The 19,555-nt window shown below is 46.4% G+C and overlaps 1 protein-coding gene across 1 annotated transcript in view; it reads right to left on the bottom strand.

The window, feature by feature from the left end:
* Window positions 1-1,569, bottom strand: part of LOC126475344 (UPF0489 protein C5orf22 homolog) — a 474,622-nt gene extending 473,053 nt beyond the window's left edge. Inside the window, exon 1 of the mRNA XM_050103151.1 lies at window positions 1,454-1,569. The gene's annotated coding sequence lies outside the window, so the exon portion shown is untranslated. The remainder of the gene's footprint in view (window positions 1-1,453) is intronic.
* Window positions 1,570-19,555: the final 17,986 nt, after the last annotated feature.

Genomic DNA, 19,555 nt, shown 5'->3' with positions numbered 1-19,555 from the left:
AGACACTGACAGGAATCTGGTGAAGGAAAGTCTTGTTCTATAGCCAATATACTCCCCCCCCCCCCCCACCACCACCAGCAGCAGCAGCAGCAGCACCACCACCACCACCCAAAAAAAAAAAGGCAAATACACAGACAATAACTGTTTGTATCACATTTCACACTACAGCATTCACAGAATTGTTTGACAGATTGCTCTCCACCTAGACTTTATCTGTTTTGCTGCTTACAGAAGATAGCTACTAACAACTTTGCAAGGTACAGCTAACTCAACACTATTTAAAAAATGGAATCAGTAATAATTTGAGTAATTAGTCCATTTTTCATGCAGTGCACATTTTAGAAAAGAAAGCGAAAATAAAAATGAAACATAGGTTAGGCAGTCGAAGTAACTGTGACACTGAAATTATTCCTGATCGTAACACGATTTTATCAGTTTCTCTTAATGACTGTGGAAATTCACGATGATCTCGCATCGAACATTACGTTTCACTATTCCCACAAATGTTGTAAAAAATTATTTAACTTTAGCTAATGGTATCACTTTACTTGAAAAGTGAATGAACTACTGATGCCTCAGCAGAACAAAACAAAGCACACGGCATATACAGTACACATCACAACCCATTTTGAGAGAAAAGGGAAGTTTCAATTCACCTACAATGCAGTACAGAGATCAATAAGTAAGTGTTAATGAACTTAAAGAAAACGATATTCTTTGACGTATCGTGCATGCAGGTTTGTATAAGTCTGTGGAGTCGAGTGATCGCTCCCGTACTTGGAACATGCACTGAGCCACAAGGCAGAACATTCTAATTTTCAATACTCTAATTGTTACTAGTCGAGCAAGAAGGAGCACTTAATCGAGCAAAATGATGCAATAAGGCAATAGTTCTAACTGTGTTCCCAACTCTCAGTTCTTCACACAATGTCCTGCAGCACTATCGGAAACTTGTCACTGCCAGTATGACGAGATCAGTGCTGTTAATCGCACCACAATGGGAATGGTGAGCCTGCAAGACCCGGAATGTAACAACTGGCAACAGCGACTGAAAATTAGAAACCGCTGTAACCTGGCCTATTACTATACTTCGCACAACACGTTTCGAAGGACTACACCTCCATCATCAGATGGTTTCATAAAGCATTTATGTAATATATATATATATATATATATATGTACGACTTTTGGGTAAACTAAGGCACTGTCATTGAGCGGTCACAAGTCCAATCGTATTTACACAACACTTTCTAAACACTGAACCGAAGAAAGGTGGCGTATGAGGATCTCTGAAACGCGTAGTGCGAAGTATTAATAAATGTGACTTGTTACAGCAGTTTGTGTTTTTCAATCGGTATACATAACGGTCACAGTCGAGCCTCCTAAAATGTTAAATTTTTGCACTTGAAGTGGACAGTAGCATGCAAAGACGTGCTACACTAATTGGCATTACCGTGCGGCGGCAGAAAGAAGAGTCTACACTACTCGTGCGTCGTCCGGCAGTAAGCTACCAAAGCGTGCTGCGGCTGCGCTGTCCAAGGATACACAGGTAGCAGCGGTGGCGGCGAGGGAGCGACTGAAGAGAGGCAGCCAGCCAGCGAGCGAGGAAGCGGCGCCGCACGGCAACGCACGCCGCCGAGTGCCTTGTAAACATGTAGACTAGGTCAGCCAGGGGTTGAAACACACGCCGCCCGCCGGGGGTGACGGAGCGCCCGCCGGTGGAGGGGGTAGCCGCCGGGAGGGGCGCCCGTTTAAAATAATAATAATATTACGCACCCAAAAAAAAATTTCTTTGCACGCAGCCTGTCTACCGGCCCTCCCTCCCCTCGCAGTACTCTCTCTCTTCTTCCCGCCAAAACGGCGCACCTCTCCCCCTCCCGTACATATATTATTTCTTATGAATACGCTTAAGCTCGGCCCGCTATTGATATACGTTATGTGTTTACCGAGATATGCATGATAAAGCGGGCAGGGAACCCTTTCGCCGCTGCCATGCTCCACTGGCAAGGAAAAATGCGTTTCATTATGGCATCACGCACAAAAGCGGACCCTGCGAAGATGAGCCGTAGTTAACCTTGGTGTTTTGTGCGGCGGTCCCTGCACGAGAAAGACGGCGTGCGGCGAGCGGCGAGCTGGGGCCGGGAGAAGCGCCAGCCACGCCGTCTGGCGTCGCACGCCGGAACTCGGCCCCCACCTCACCCCTTCCACGTTACCCCGCACTGCAGACCTAGCTGTACTTCCCAGCCTCGCACCCAGGTACAAGTTTCTGGGGTCAGGGAAGTCTTTCAGCAAAATAGTCAGTGGTCTCTGTATTTAGCTTGATTTCTAACCGCCATTTATCTGTGCATCTATACCGCACTGAAGATATTTGCACTTTAGTGCATATATCTCGACGGTAAAATTTTTCCATTCACTCCTGCTACCGCTTGTTGACAACAGTTAAGAAAAATGGTTCAAATGGCTATGAGCACTATGGGACTTAACATCTGAGGTCATCAGTCCCCGAGAACTTAGAGCTACTAAAACTGACTAACCTGAGGACATCACGCACATCCATGCCCAAGGCAGGAGTCTAACCTGCGACCGTAGCGGTCGCGCGGTTCTGGACTGAAGCGCCTAGAACCGCTCAGCCACACCGGCCGACTGACAACAGTAATGTCCACTTTCCTTGTCGCTCTCAATCTTGCTTCCACTGTTGTTCGGGTCCATCTCATGTTTGTTTATCCGACAGCGTTACCCGAACGTTAACAGTGATACACACCAATATGGACATGTTTACAGATAAAGTATTGTCCTATTTGCGCCTTGTGCATGGGTTTACTGAGCGCAACAGAAAAGAGACCCAACGGCGCAATACTGAATGGTTTCTTTGGCGAGAACAATCACATCTCAGTACTTTAGCGTCTGAGGTTTGTTGCATTACTCTGTATTTCGTGCTGTGAGGTTTGGTGATAGCATATTACACACTTTTTAACTGTGGTGAAAGTATGCACACAGAAGTGAGACCACGGGTCCCTTATTTGGTATTATTATTTCCTTCATGATGTATGTTGCGATTGAGTGGCTAACAGAAATAACAACACCTTTCAGTGTGTCACTCTTTACTTACATTCGCTACGCGTTTCCATGATAACACACTCTTAAAGCGGATTCGATCTTTTTTCCATTCCGAATTGCATTGTGGCAGCCAGTGATGGGACGTCAAGGTTAAATGTCCTATTTCATACGTAACAAAAATGAAACGCACACTCTATACCGACTGCCACTGTTCGACACATGTGCTCTATTCAAATACAACAATGTCGTGCTGCTCTTGGGTGACTAGCACACTTCACTCACACGTGGAAGATGACAACCAAATTCTTGTCTGGAAACACAGTTCAAATGGCTCTGAGCACTATGGGACTTAACTTCTGAGGTCATCAGTCCCCTGGAACTTAGAACTACTTAAACCTAACAAACCTAAGGACATCACACACATCCACGCCCGAGGCAGGATTCGAACCTGCGACCGTAGCGGTCGCGCGGTTCCAGACTGTATGATACACATTAAAACGAACGTATTTATAATGGCACGACCATCCAATCGCGAAGAAAATCTAAATAAACAATGTACGACACTGAAAACTGTTTGTTTGTGGAAGTCTCTCACGTTGTTTCATGGTTGTTTGCAATGATAACACGCTGAAGTGCTTATCGGTCGAGCAACGGATTCGCAGTTACAAGCTCTTAAATTCGGTTCGCAGTCCAATCGATCTGCCCGACAATCGATCTGCCCGACAAACAGTAGGTTCTCCACTACACTCACAGTTAATATGCAGTTTTTCTCAAAGGAGAACCCGTTGATACGTGCATTCCTCTGTCTTTCTCTCTCTCTGTCACACATACACACACACACACACACACACACACACACACACACACACACACACACACACACACACACCCATACAAATATTCTACCAAACACCCTCACGAACGATAAGGAAAATGCTCTCGCTTCTCTCATAGGGGAAGGATGGAGGGAAGCAAATCGACTTTTTATGAAGCGGATATAAACTTCCTTCATACTGTATGCGAGTCCAGTGTGCTAGCCACGGCATCATCCCGCTCAGTCTGGCAGTGGACTTGTCAAGAAGGTGTGCTCTGTGAGAAGAACATCCAAGATCACGCGCAGTGAGAACGCTGAAGAAGGAAAATCGTCCCAGATAACTTAAAAATGAAGCGGGAAAATCATCACAAATGTAAAAGATATTAGGAGCAGAAACAACAGGAGACTACTTGAGGGTGGAAATGGCCCACATATCAACTGATGCAGACACATAATTATTTAGTAAATGGTGAAAACCGTAGCTTCCGTACAATTTATGCTGTTGACGGCTGCGTCAACGGATTACTATACCAGTCGACTGGGCGACGTTTGGGTGAAACACCAGATTGCTTCACTGAGTTGATTCATATCACGGGTAGGATGCCTGCCTTCCTCCAACCTGTGGCTTAACCAACCAGCTACAAGGGGAACTACATTTTACCATGGAATTCATCATTTAACATTCTGTACACACACAAATAATCAGAGGGGAATGAAGCAGCACGTGACGACAAAAGTGGATCCTTTGTCCAACTATCGATCGATCCCTGAACGTCTGGATATCCTGACAGTTAATCACCCGCCATGCCACGAACATAAAAAAGTTGAACTCTAATTTTACTGTTGGAGGTCCTATAGTGAAAGGAGAGAACAGTTTTTAATCTCATACGTTTTTGTAGGCTTTTGTGAGAATAGCACAATAAGGAACCATTCGAATATCTAGCTGCCTCTCGAAAACAGCTGAGAAATCGACGTTTTTATACAGACCCACCACGAATCGAACTCTGAAGTTTTTGGATTGCATGCTTAAATCTGCTGGTCAACCACGCGATGCAAATTTAATTGAACGATAATTTAATTTATGTTGGGAGATCCTACAGCGACAGGTGAGAGAATTTTGTTTTCTTGCGATTCGACGCGGTTTAATCAAAATGTTCAAATGTGTGTGAAATCTTATGGGACTTAACTGCTAAGGTCATTAGTCCCTAAGCTTACACACTACTTAACCTAAATTATCCGAAGGACAAACACACACACCCATGCCCGAGGGAAAACTCGAACCACCGCCGGGACCAGCCGCACAGGCCATGACAGCAGCGCCCCAGACCGCTCGGCTAATCCCGCGAGGCGCGGTTTAATCGCATTTATAAGAACAGCAGAGTGACTTGCCACTGGAGTGTCTAATTGTCCCTTGGAAAAAAAGTTAAGAATTGACGTTCAAATCGAATTACTGCACGGCCCTTTCTCCTGGAGCGCTGTGAAAGGAACTCAAGTGCGCAAAGTTTCGCCATCTGCACTGCAGTTAGAGGAGTAAACATACAGTTGGCAACGGAGACAGTCAAATAGGACCGTAGGAAGCCACAGCAGAGTCTAGCGGTGAGCACCGCGCGAGACGCTGGCTCGGCAGCCTCCAGGGCAGCGCAGGTAGAAGACGCTCCCCAACCCGACCGGCGTGGCCCCTATTACACCCCACTTTGCGCCCCTGTAACATCCGTGCGCTATTGTGTCTTAAGGGCGTACTCCATGTGACAGTAACCGGCGCCCTCGCTTTATTTATAGATATTACTACAACAACGCGAGCGCGGCTTGCGTACCGCGCGAGTTTTTCCACCATTTCTTTGTATAAATACTATCTCTCTCTCTCTGTCCCTCTCTAGCTTGCTTCATACTTTTTTTTCCACTATCGAAAACCGTCTCGACTCTTTGTGTTGATCGTTGGCTTCCTTTGTCGGCGACGACGCGGCTTTTGTGCTGCGTGTGATTACACGAACCAACCCTTCGAAAGGGTTATTTTATGCAATAAATCACGATGCTGAAAGCGAGAAGAAGCGCACCGCTGCACACGATGTCCCTTTGCAGTCTCTCTCTCTCGTTCTCTTCCCCCCTCCTCTAACCCCCGCCCCCCTCTCTGTCTCTCCCTCTCTCTAGCCATCACACACATACATACAGGCACGTACGACGAACAGAAAAGAAAGAGAGAGGCACCGTTCTCGACGCCGCATTTTTTCCTGCTGTAATGCAAACGAATACATCTTCTTTTGTTGGCTGACATTCTTTATTTTCCAAAAATAAAAAAGCGCGGAGTGGCGGCGTGCATGCTCGGCGCGGCGCACGTTGTGAGGCAGAAAGGGTTATTTTGCATGTTGCGATATATTTCACACTCCATCTACATTAAAGGCTTGCAGGGCCGCTGGCGCGTGGACTCGAAATATTGTGCAGCAGCGGCAGCGCCGGCGGCAGTCGTAGCGGGAACAAACACACGTGCTGTGCGGAGGCGGTTGGCCGCCAGCGCCCCGCCACGGCCGATGCCGCTGCCGCTGCCAGCGCGTTATTCCGGCTCGCCGGGCGCTCTCGCACGACGCCTCATTACACATTTCGCAGCCGCTTTGCGGCGGCAATGCGCCCTTATTTATGAGCCGGACAGACTGGCTGGCGCTCGCGATCGGCGCAGGCGGCCCGTCGCGAGCACGCGTGTCTGCCGGGCGTCGCGTGACCTACTCGTACTGGCACGGATGTTGCCACTCGCAACGCAAAATTAGCGTCCATTTCCTCGAAAAAAAAAAAAATCTAAAAAACAGAGGTCGAGTTCCAGAATAAATATTTATATTGTGCAGCGTACCGCCTGAAGGTACAGGGAAAACACTCCAGATAAGAATCATGCGACCTGCCGTTGGAGACTTTTCACATCGCGAGTGGTGCTGCAGGTCCCTGGTTTCACAGTGAATGTCGCTGAGGGACCGTCGATGTCAGGGAAAATGGCACATTCCGTACATCTACATCTACACTTTTACTCCGCAAGCCACCCAATGGTGCGTGGCGGAGGGCACTTTACGTGCCACTGTCATTACCTCGCTTTCCTGTTCCAGCCGCGTATGGTTCGCGGGAAGAACGACTGCGGGAAAGCCTCCGTGCGCGCTCGAATCTCTCTCATTTTACATTCGTGATCACCTCGGGAGGTATAAGTAGGGGGAAGCAATATATTTGATACCTCATCCAGAAACGCACCCTCTCGAAACCTAGACAGTAAGCTACACCGCGATGCAGAGCGCCTCTCTTGCAGAGTTTGCTAAACATCTCCGTAACGCTATCACGCTTACCAAATAACCCTGTGACGAAACGTGCCGCTCTTCTTTGGATCTTCTCTGTCTCCTCTGTCAACCCGACTGGTGCGGATCCCACAGTGATGAGCAATACTCAAGCATACGTCGATTCGAAATTGTTCAATTGGCTCTGAGCAGTATGGGACTTAACAGCTGAGGTCATCACTCCGCTAGAAATTAGAAGTACTTAAACCTAACTAACCTGAGGACATCACACACATCCATGCCGGAGGCAGGATTCGAGCCTGCGACCGTAGCAGTCGCGCGGTTCCGGCTTGAAGCGCCTAGAACCGCTCAGCCACCGCGGCCGGCATCGATTCGAGTTAAGGGGGAATACCGAGTGGACTGAGGCATGAATGGGAATTTGGACTGAAGAGGGTGTCGTGCCACGGTAGTTCAAGCAGTTGTGCGAGACCAGTGTGCCAGGCTGGCGCAGTGGATAGCGCATCTGCTTACTGAGGAGGAGAACCGGTTCGAATCCCGGCCATGGTATAAATCTGCATTCGTTGCTTCGGTCTGCGTATACAGGGTATCCCAGAAAAAACATCGATGAATTTTGGGGACAGGTTCCTCACGCCAAAACAAGAAAAATATATCTAATAAACAAGGTTCCAAAGCGCGTACCTTACGAGATATGAGCGCTTGTTCATATTAGATGGTATGAAACACATTTCTTCAACTACAAGCTCTTTACTTTTCATATTTTGGGTAGCGGTAGTGTTGACTAAAACAAGAAAATAATTTCTTGTAAACATGGGCACTAAAATGCGTACATTAAGATCTGAGCACTTCTTCAGTTAAAGACACATGTTTCACACTAGCGAAGATGAACAAGTGCTCGCAGCTCTTCAAGTATACATTTTAGGCCGTATGTTTACTAGACATATTTTCTTTGTTTCAGTAAATACTTCTTCTTTCCAAAATATGGAAAGCAAAGGCCTGTTATGGATGTCTGTTTCATAGTATCGAAGATGCTGCATCCGTTTTCGATAAGCTACCACAAGGATTCAAAAATCTTAGCAGTAATCCACGCGCTTTCGAATCGAAACTGAAGAGTTTCCTCGTGGGTCAGTTCTTCTGTTCAGTTGGTTGGTTTGTGGGGGTTGAAGGGACCGGACAATAAAGGCCATCGGTTCCGATCGTCGTAACGAGACGACAGAATGTGATGACACCGAGCGAGGTGGCGCAGTGGTTAGCACACTGGACTCGCATTCTGAAGGACGACGGGTCTGCTGCAGCCCAGTCGTGCCCGAAACATTTGCTTATTGCAGGAGCACCTTCCGTGGCATGTCTGAATCAGTGTACTTAGTGAAATCCTCGCAGGCAACACAAGTGGGAGCAAGAATGAATGTTTAAACACTTTTCGTAAGCACAATGAAAAATAAGTATCTTTAATCCCCCCTTTCACGATACTTTCATCCCCTGCACTGTAATTATTCATAATGGTTTGTGAGCCAAGTTATTTAAACTTCAGAGACCTTACAACAAGCGGTACTCAATTTAAATCCGCAGTCAGTGTCACATGCTGACATAGAGCGTGACGAAACTGTTTTTCATCTATTAATTCTCTTTCAGAACACAGACTGCGGACTGAGACACATACCTGCACTCTGCAAGGTGTGCTGTGCGGTCTGCAGTAGTCATTTCAAACACGTAGATACTGATGAAATTCAAAAGACAGAATGAAAAGTATGGAGGAAAATAAACGGTCCAAATCATACTTCAGAAGAGATATAAAGACTAAGGGCAAATGAAGACAGTGAAAAATATTAGAATCAGGGTTTAAAAGAGCTGAGGACCTACGATCAAATAAGGCACATGGAATACACAACATTCCACCTGAATTTCTAAAGTCATTGGTTGGACGGGTGGGGAGGGGGGGGGGGGATGTTACGGATGTTGCGACCAAACAGCAATTCACATTGCTGTGTAGAACGTATGAGTCTCGCGATATACTATCAGACTTTCGGAAAAATTTCATCCATCCAGTTCCGAAGACAGCAAGAGCGTGTAAGTGCGAGATCAGCTTAACAGCTCACGCATCCAAGTTGCTGACGAGAATAATATACAGAAAAATGGAAAACAAAATCGAGGATCTGTTAGATGACGATCAGTTTGGCCGTAAGAAAGGTTACCAGAGAGGCAGTCATGAGGTTGTGCTTGGTAATGGAAGCAAGACTGAAGAAAAATCGTGACACGTACTTACGATTTGCCGACGTAGAAAAAGTGATTTATATGTTCGACATTGTGAGGAAAGTGGAGAAAGCCACAGGAAAAGATGGGTAAACTTCAATATGTACAAGGACCAAGAGACACAATAAGATTGAAAGACCAAGAACGAAGTTCTCGGATTAAAACAAATGTAACGCAGGGATGCAGTATTTCACCCCTACTGTTCACTCTATACATTGAAAAAGCAAGAAATGAAACAAAACTCAGTGTGAAAGTATTTCAATGATAAGATTCACTGACGACGACGCTATCGTCAGCGAAATTGATTAACGATGAATGGAATGAAGAGTCTGATGAGTACAGAATATGAATCGACAGTGAACCGAAATAAGGCAAAAGTAATGAGAAGATACAGAAATGACAATAAGGATAAATAAAAATTGCCATGTACGACGTAGAGGAAGTTACAAGATTCCGCTATCTTGGAAGCTGATTAACACGGTCATGTCGATTAATTATTTAGGCGAACCGTTGCTAAACGGTATCAAATGGAACGAATACGTAAAGATAGCTACATAAAAACAGAATGGTCGACTATTGCTTATTAGGAGAATTTTTGGAAAATATAGCTCATCTATAAAGGAGATCGCTTACAGAACATTATGCGACGAATTTTTGGGTACCCCCGAGTGATTGGGATGCCCACCAGTAATGACCAAAGGAAGACATCAGAACAATTCAGAGTCGTGATGTTAGCTCTGTTTGGTAGAGGATACGGTCAAGACGTGACTTTTACGAATTTCTTTGGTAAAATCAAACAGGAATCCGTGGACGGAATAAGTTCTTTTCTTGGAACACTTTTGAGAGAAAATTAGACAAACGGAATCCGCATCTGATTGCATATCGATTCTGCTGACGCCAACGTGCGTTTAGCATTAAGAGTCACGAAGCCAAGATAAGAGAAATTAGGGCTTGTACGGAGGCATGCAGGCAGTCGTTTTTTCCTCGCTTCATTGCACGTGGAACAGGAAAGGAAATGACTAGTAACCTGCTGTCATGCACCATACGGTGGCTTGTGGAGTATGTAGATGTAGATGTACTGTGTGGGAGTATGTAGAGCCAGACGAAGACTTGACGATAGTAAACAGGTCCAAATGGGTGTTGGTTGCAGTATTTATCCACAGAGGAAGACGCTAGCTTAGGATATACTAATGCGACACAAGTCGGTGGTGCCTCCTAATATCGTATCGGACCTCCTTTTGCGCGGGTAGTGCAGCAACTCGACTTGTTGTGGACTCAACAAGTCATTGGAAATCCCCTGCACAGATCTTGACCCATGCTGCTACTACAACCGTCCAAGATCGCGAAAGCACCAACTGACCTCTCGGTTACGTCTCATAAATGTTCGATGGGATACATGTCGGCAGATCTGGGTGGCCAAATCATTGGCTCGAGTTTTCCAGAATGTTTTTCAAACCGGTCTCGAACAATTGTGACACGGCGCATTGTCATACACAAAAATTCCATCGCTGTTTGGGAACATAAAGTCCATGAATAGTTGAAAATGGTCTCCAAGTACTCGAAAACAAACATTTCCGGTCCATCACCGGTTCAGTTGGACCAGAGGACCTAGTACGTTCCTTGTAAATACAACCCACACCATTATGGGGTCTCTACCAGCCCACCCAGTTCCTTGTTGACATCTACATCTACATCTACATTTATACTCCGCAAGCCACCCAACGGTGTGTGGCGGGAGGGCACTTTACGTGCCACTGTCATTACCTCCCTTTCCTGTTCCAGTCGCGTATGGTTCGCGGGAAGAACGACTGCCGGAAAGCCTCCGTGCGCGCTCGAATCTCTCTAATTTTCATTCGTGATCTCCTCGGGAGGTATAAGTAGGGGGAAGCAATATATTCGATACCTCATCCAGAAACGCACCCTCTCGAAACCTGGACAGCAAGCTACACCGCGATGCAGAGCGCCTCTCTTGCAGAGTCTGCCACTTGAGTTTGCTAAACATCTCCGTAACGCTATCACGCTTACGAAATAACCTTGTGACGAAACGCGCCGCTCTCCTTTGGATCTTCTCTATCTCCTCCGCCAACCCGATCTGGTACGGATCCCACACTGATGAGCAATACTCAAGTATAGGTCGAACGAGTGTGTTGTAAGCTATCTCCTTTGTTGATGGACGACATTTTCTAAGGGCTCTCCCAATGAATCTCAACCTGGTACCCGCCTTACCAACAATTAATTTTATATGATCATTCCACTCCAAATCATTCCGCACGCATACTCCCAGATATTTTACAGAAGTAACTGCTAGCAGTGTTTGTTCCGCTATCATATTATCATCCAATAAAGGATCCTTCTTTCTATGTAATCACAATACATTACGTTTGTCTATGTTAAGGGTCAGTCGCCACTCCCCGCACCAAGTGCCTATCCGTTGCAGATCTTCCTGCACTTCGCTGCGATTTTCTAATGCTGCAACAGCTTCGGTCCATAGTTTCGTGGGTTCGCACCACACTCCAATCCTACGATCAGCTCATACCAACTGAAATCTGGACTCATCTGACCAGACCACGGTTTTTCAATACTCTAGGGCCAACCGATGTGGTCATGAGGCCAGAAGAGGAGCTGGAGGCGATGCAGTGCTGTTAGCAAATACTGTCGGGTCGGTCACTTGCTGACAAAGCTGTTGTTCGGCTCAACTTTCATTACCGCCAGGTTTCGCTGCACTCTCGAAGGAGATACGTTCGTCGTACGCCCTACATTGATTTCTGCGATTATTTCACGCAATGTTGCTTGTCTGTTGGCACTGACAACTCTAAGCAAACACCGCTGATGTCGGTCGTTACGTGAAGACCGTCAGCCACTGCATTGTTCGAGATGGAGGGTAACGCCTGATATTTAGTATTCTCGGCACGGCCTTGACACTGTGGATCCCGGAATGTTGAATTCCTAACGATTTTCTAAATGGAATGTCCTATGCGTCTAGCTACAGCTACCATTCCGCGTTCAAAGTCTGTTGATTCCCGTTGTGCTGCCAGAATCACATCGGAATCCTTTTCACTTGAATCACCCGAGTACAAATGACACCTTCACTAATGCGCCGCTCTATTATACCTTGTGTACGCGATACTACTGCGGTCTGTACACGTACATATCGCTGTCCCATGATTTTTGTCACAGTGTAGACTAGCATGAACCGCTGCATCAGAACAGTCTTCGGACTGAAGACCAAGAAAAATGTTCAAATGTGTGTGAAATTTTAAGGGACTTAACTGCTAAGGTCATCAGTCCATAAGCTTACACACTACTTAACCTAAATTATCCTAAGGACGATTAGACACACCCATGCCCGAGGGAGGACTCGAAGCTCCGCTGGGACCAGCCGCACAGTACATGACTGCAGCGCCCTAGACCGCTCTTTTTGTTGTTGATCTCATTTTTTTCTATATCGTTCGTTGAATTCGTTGGTGGCGGACGTCCGATGACACTCGTACAGGTTGTTCGTTGATCCGTTTACTCAGTTTTTTTATTACAGAGGGTAGCTAAACCCTCTGACCGAACACGCTGAGCTACCGTGCCGGCAGACCGCTCGGCTAATTCCGCGCGGCAACTGAAGACCGTAGCAAGTCATACGAAACTATCAAATTTATTCCTCACAAGTCTTTTGAAAATGTGTATGTTTTCCTGTTCCTTCTTTTGTCTCAGGCAAGTACAACGACGTCATTAGATGCGGAGATCTCGCAGACTAAAAAAGCCCAGAAAAACAAAACGCTAAGGGACATTCCAAAATTCGAATTTTTTAAAAAAGAATGCTGCCGCAAAGCGAGGTGGATTAGGTTGTACGTGAGGCTGAGGCACGAGCCTCGCGAATACGTCGTGCACGGATTAGTGGCGCGTGTCAGCCTGGAGCCCCGGGGAGCACGTGTGTGCCCGGGACGTCAGCGCGCGCCCTGCGAGGCAGGGGTGGAGGAGGAGGTAGGCCTGATTACAGGGGCAGCGGACGCAGCTCTCTCATCGCTTCCGCCCTCTCCTGCTGCCTCAGTCCCGACCGGCGCAGTCGACACGAGGCCTCATTTGGGACCTCAGTGTCTCTGCGTCGCCCGAGTCGTCACGGGAAAAGAAAGTTACTGCCAACGACATACGCGTTTTACATTCCTAACGCAACCACACACACAGTCCACAATAAACGAGATGAAAATAAGCCCGCAGCAAAAGATGTCCTTCAATTATCTTCGTTCCAAGGCCTCTCTTACGTGCTGCTGGATGCTTTTCAAATTCCGCTTCTTTTACTGCCGTTAACATTGTGTAGCAGTCTCTATTCTTTCATTTCCCTCGTGAACTTTCTTTTCCCCACCCGCCAGGGTAGTCGAGAGCGCTAACGTGCTGTTTCCTGGACTCGGGTAGGCGCGCCGGCCCCGGATCGCATCCGCCCGACGGATTAACGAGGACGGCCGGTGTGCAGGCCAGCCTGGATGTGGTTTTTAGGTGGTTTTCCAAATCCTACTAGGTGAATACCGCGCTGGTCCCCACGTCCCGCCTCAGTTACGTCGCAGACATTTGAAACACATTCACACTATTTCACGATTTCCACTCGACGCAGACAGCTGGGGTACACTAATTCCGACCTGGGGGGTACGGGGTGGCGGCAGGAAGGACATCCGGCCACCCCTTACATTTAAACATGCCAAATCCGTACTTAACCATGCCGACCCAGCGCAGAATGCGGGATCACGGCGGTAGCAAAAGAAAGAGAAGAAGAAGTAAACTTTCTTTTCCCATTATCACTGTTGTGTTCACTTTGTTCCCAATGTACTGTTACTAAATTTATAGCCTGACTGTGAAGAGTGATGATGTCAGATTCCATCTTGACAGCTTAGCTGATGACAGGAACGAACGCTGGACATTGGAAGTGGAACCCTTGAAATTAGTCGCAAAGAATAGAACAAACATAAATAAAATAAAAACATTAAAGTGTACTTGAGAGTCTGCTACTTAAAAATATGGACAGAGTTGTTTCATTTTTCATACAAGCAACCTCATACTTTCTTTCCCTGATAAAGTTTTTGTCCGTGCTCTTTCAAGCGTCATGTACCAGTAACTGATGTACAAAACTGTACAAGATTTTCCGTAATCATCTGCTCAGCCGTCAGTGCACCTAACGACCAATCTGAGTAGTAAATCTCGGCCGTAACTTTGCCTGAAGAAGTTGTATAAAGGAAATGACGGATACAGTTTAACGTCCCGTCGATGTTGAGATCACTAAGGACAGAACCGTATCTCAACCTGGGCGACGATAAGCGGTCTTATTCCAGGAACCATCCGGCATTTGCCTCAATGTAATCTAAGGAAATGTCTAGTGTTAAAAGGACTGCTTAAATAATCCAAATACAATGCAGAACCACAAGCACTGACAGCAACACAAATAAAATACAATTCCATTGAACAACATTAGACCAGTCACCTTAGACACATGATGGACAAATGCAAATTATTCTACGGGTTCTCCCAACTAATTCCATCTCGGTATCCAGTGGTGTCTCATACACAAGCGACTTTAGATATCCCCATAGGAAATAAACAAGGGGATTCAGGTCAGGTGACCTCGCAGACCATGCAATTGGATCTCCCCCTCCAATCCAGTGACCAGAAAGTACAACAGTGAGACGGTTGTGGACATCCACACTGAAGTGAGGCGGTGCACCGTCATCTCGTATCCACATCTCTCCCCAACAGCCAAGGATACGTTCTCCAACAACTCAGGCAGAATTATTTGCACGAATCTCATGTGCAGATGGCCATTCAGACGTCCAAGTGGAAGATATGACCCGATGAGATTGTCGCCAACAATGCCAGCCCAGATATCACAGTTAAGTACTTGATTGTATGACTCTACTGTAGCTTGATACACCGGAGTCACCTTATGCACAAGTAAAGTAAACAAGGCATGCATCATGGCTTCCTAGTAATCAGGCTCAAGTTTGCTTCCACATCTCGTTAAGCTGGCTTCTCCGACTCCAGGTTCCCTATCTTAAATTGTTCAGTGGAGCATTCTCTACGCCCTGTTACATTTCTGTATGCTCCTACGGAAACACCATGAATAGGAAACGAACAGCAAAGCTCACACTTATCCCGAGCCAGGATTCGAACATATGACCTCTGCTTCATGAGACAGGGATGCTACTACAAAGAAATTTATAACACAGAGTTTCACTACATCGACAAAAATCCCGTTGAAGCAAAGGAGCAAAACCTCAGGCTGTGTCAACTACAGACTATTCCCTTACACAGTAAATTACTAGCAACTCCGTGTATGGATCGAGTGTCTCACCCACTTCGATATATTTTACTTTTGTGTTTACTGTTGTACTGTTTGCGTCGATAATCTCATGTAGAGGCAGTAACGCCAATTCTTACTGCAGAACTGCTAGAAAGTCTTGCACAGTGATTGTTAGAACCCCACGTGACGCAGTCTGTCTCCCTAGTGAATCCCATATATGCTGTATGGGATTCAAATAGGGAGAGCGAGCAGGCCACGCCACGCGTGTAATACCTTCGGCTTCCAAGAAAACATCAGCCACCCGTGCTCTATGAGGTCGACCATTATGTGGGCAACAACACTTCGCAAGAACCGCACACAAGGTTCCAAAATCTCGTCACCATACCTGACAGCAGTTAAACCTCGCCAATTCACCGGCACAGTTTCATAAAGAGGCGATCTAGTAGTCAACATAATCACTGCCCCCATTATTAGGGATACTCCTCGATCACAGTCACTTTCCACAATGTTTGGGTCCCAAAATCGTGTTCCATATTACCTCCAGATGGAAATCCGTCGAGAATCATTCTCCAGACCAAATCGGGACTCATCTGAGGAGAGAACATTGGCCCACTCTTCGACCGTCCATGTGGCATGTTGACGGCTCCAATCTAGACGTTCACTTCTGTGAAGACGCGTCAGAGGCATACATACATACAGCAGGTCTCCGACAATAAAGGCCAATCTGCCGAAGCCTTCTGTACACCGTCTGCCTCGAATCAACACATCCATGCTGCGACGTTAGGTGCCAGTTGCTATGAGGTACCGTCGTGCCCCTTACAGCCAAATAACAATCTTCTCTTCCTGATGCCACACGTGGTCACTCCTGCCCCGGTCTTTGGCACACAGGTTTGCCACCTGTAGCCTTTCCCCACATCCAAGAAACAACAGAACGATTCACATTAGGCCACTGAGCCACATCAGTTTGCGACTATCCTGCTTCCATTCTTCATATGGCACTCCACAGCAGACACTCTGGTAGGCATCTTCTCTGCACCGTCTCTGATAGTGTACACAGCGATTGTGGATGTGTAACTATTAGGCAAACACTACCCCGTTTGATAGGTGCCCTGACTTCATTGGTGCCGTGGTTGTCTGCTAACTGGAATGCCATCTTCCGTGCAGAACTCGATCGTACGAACATCTGTTGACAGTTTGTATGATTACATCGTGAATTAGACACAGGACGGGGAAATAGCAATTTCTTGGTTTAATTTTGGACACCAGTGTAGTTTTCTCCCGAGGCGTATATATAAGTAAACTGTCGTGAATTCAGTTCCTCTTTTTTACTTTTTTAATCATCAGTCTTCTGACTGGTTTGATACAGCTCGCTATCAATCCCTCTCTTGCGCCAACCTCATCATCTCAGAGTAGCATATGCACCCAACCTCCTCAATTATTTGCTGGATGTATTCCAATGCCTGTCTTTCAATACTGGTTTCACCCACTACAGCAATCTCTAGTACCATGGAGGTTACTCCCCGATCGCTTAACAGACGTCCATCGAGCGAGGTGACGCAGTGGTTAGCACACTGGACTCGCATCGGGAGGACGACATTCAAACCTGCGTCCGGCCATCCGAATTTAGATTTTCCGCGATTTCCCTAAATCGCTTCAGGCTAATCCCGGCATGGTTCCTTTGCAAGGAAACGGCCGATCTCCTTCCCCACCCTTCCCTCATTCGGTGGGAACGATGAGCTCGCTGTTTGGTTCCCTCCCATAAATCAACCAACCAACCTTAACGCATGTGCTATTGTTCTGTCCCTCCTTCTTGTCAGTGTTTTCCCAATGTTCCTTTCTTCGCCGATTCTTCAGAGGATCTCCTCATTCAAAAATGGTTCAAATGGCTCTGAGCACCACATCACACACATCCATGCCCGAGGCAGGATTCGAACCTGCAACTGTAGCAGTCACGCGGTTCCGGACTGAAGCGCCTAGAACCGCACGGCCACCACGGCCGGATCTCCTCATTCCTTAACTTATCAGACCAGTTATCAGTTGCACTGATTATATGCTGTGAAATGCTTCTTTTAATAAAGAATGAACAATGCAGATGATATTGTTTCACAAATTACCTTGAAAATGTTAGCCGCTGAGATAATATACATTATTTCGGTAGCCAGTGCATGTGTTGAATGATTACTGAAAATATTCAACAGGACGAGCACACAGTTGAATGTCATAGGCATATTATTTACTCAGTTTTGGTTGTTTCTTTGTAGTTAGAGGGATCACATTGACATTTGTCGATTTTTTCTTCTTTTTAGATCTATAAGATTTCTTGGAGGTAGTATACTTCCATGGCATACGAAGTTCTCACTGAACGTGTAGTGAACCGCAGGGAAGAGGTTCCAGAAGATAATGGAGAAGATTCAGAATTTGGAGACGACATTCGTGCAGATGATGTAGTTACTATTTCTACAGTTTTAAACATTATTACAATTACTGATGGTAGTCTGGGTAACACAGTGTGAGACGACCTAATGGGCGGTACGTCTAGTACAGATACGGGAGGTACACACAGTACACTGTTTGCCTCTGCTTGAAGCATTTCATAAAAGTCGGGAAACCGAAGTGTCTAGAAGTGTGGATTTCCATCCAAGGGTGTCAGCTCCTATCCTTTGGGAAATGTCTTCCTCCTGACGGCACGCTTTTCATAACAGAAGCTGATACTGATAACTTCTTTCAGATTTTTTCAGACCTTTTCAGCATAGATTTTGTGCTTCTGATTCATTAGTAGGCCTATAAAAATTTATCATGCCATCTCTCATGATGGAGTTAAGAAAACGTAGTAAATTTCTAATCCCAAACAGTACGGCGGCCGGGGTGGCCGAGCGGTTCTAGGCGCTACAGTCTGGAACCGCGCGACCGCTACGGTCACAGGTTCGAATCCTGCCTCGGGCATGAGTGTGTGTGATGGCCTTAGGTTAGTTAGGTTTAAGTAGTTCTAGGTTCTAGGGGACAGATGACCTCAGCAGTTAAGTCCCATAGTGCTCAGAGCCATTTGAACCATTTTTTTGAACCAAACAGTACACACTGACATGTATTTCATCGATATGGTTGATAATACATCTTATCACTTAAAGGTTTTAAGTGAGTCGATGGTTAAGATTTGAGACAGGGAGCGTTACAACAAAGTACTTTATCATTGAGCAAGTACTTAACGTTCGACCGAGCGAGGTGGCGCAGTGGTTAGACACTGGACTCGTATTCGGGAGGACGACGGTTCAATCCCGTGTCCGGCCATCCTGATTTAGGTTTTCCGCGATTTACCTAAATCGCTTCAGGCTAATGCCGGCATGGTTCCTTTCAAAGGGCACGGCCGACTTCCTTCCCCGTCCTTCCCTAATCCGATGAGACCGATGATCTCGGTGTCTGGTCTCCTTCCCCAAAACAACCAACCAACTTAACTTTCACACGTCATAAAATGAAGACGATAATATGTTTTATATGACAAATCTGTCGCAGACTACGTAGCTATTACGCAGTGGGAGACAGATACGATATTGCTGTGCCTGTATCGTTAAGAAGAACGGCGCAAAGTTCCTTCGGACGTGCAGACACTGCGGCAAATACGGTTTTTATGAAATACATGAAATGTGTTCGCAGTTGCGAATATGAACAGCCATCAGCTGCTCATACAGGGCAGCGATTGTCAATTGTAATGCTCTCCCCTGTACGGGAATTACATAACGTGTGTACGACTACTGGTTGTGACGCAGGAACGACGACATATGGACGTTAGTGTGTGACCATAAGTCGTGCACGGTTAAAGCGACCGCTTGCGTAAAGCGGGGAATGTGGGCTCGAACCCACCTGTTTGGCTCAATGAAGGATGCAATCCGCTCGTAGCAGTAC

This window comes from Schistocerca serialis, chromosome 4, assembly GCF_023864345.2.
Source record: "Schistocerca serialis cubense isolate TAMUIC-IGC-003099 chromosome 4, iqSchSeri2.2, whole genome shotgun sequence".
Taxonomy (NCBI): domain Eukaryota; kingdom Metazoa; phylum Arthropoda; class Insecta; order Orthoptera; family Acrididae; genus Schistocerca; species Schistocerca serialis.
This window is presented reverse-complemented; position numbering and strand designations above follow the sequence as displayed.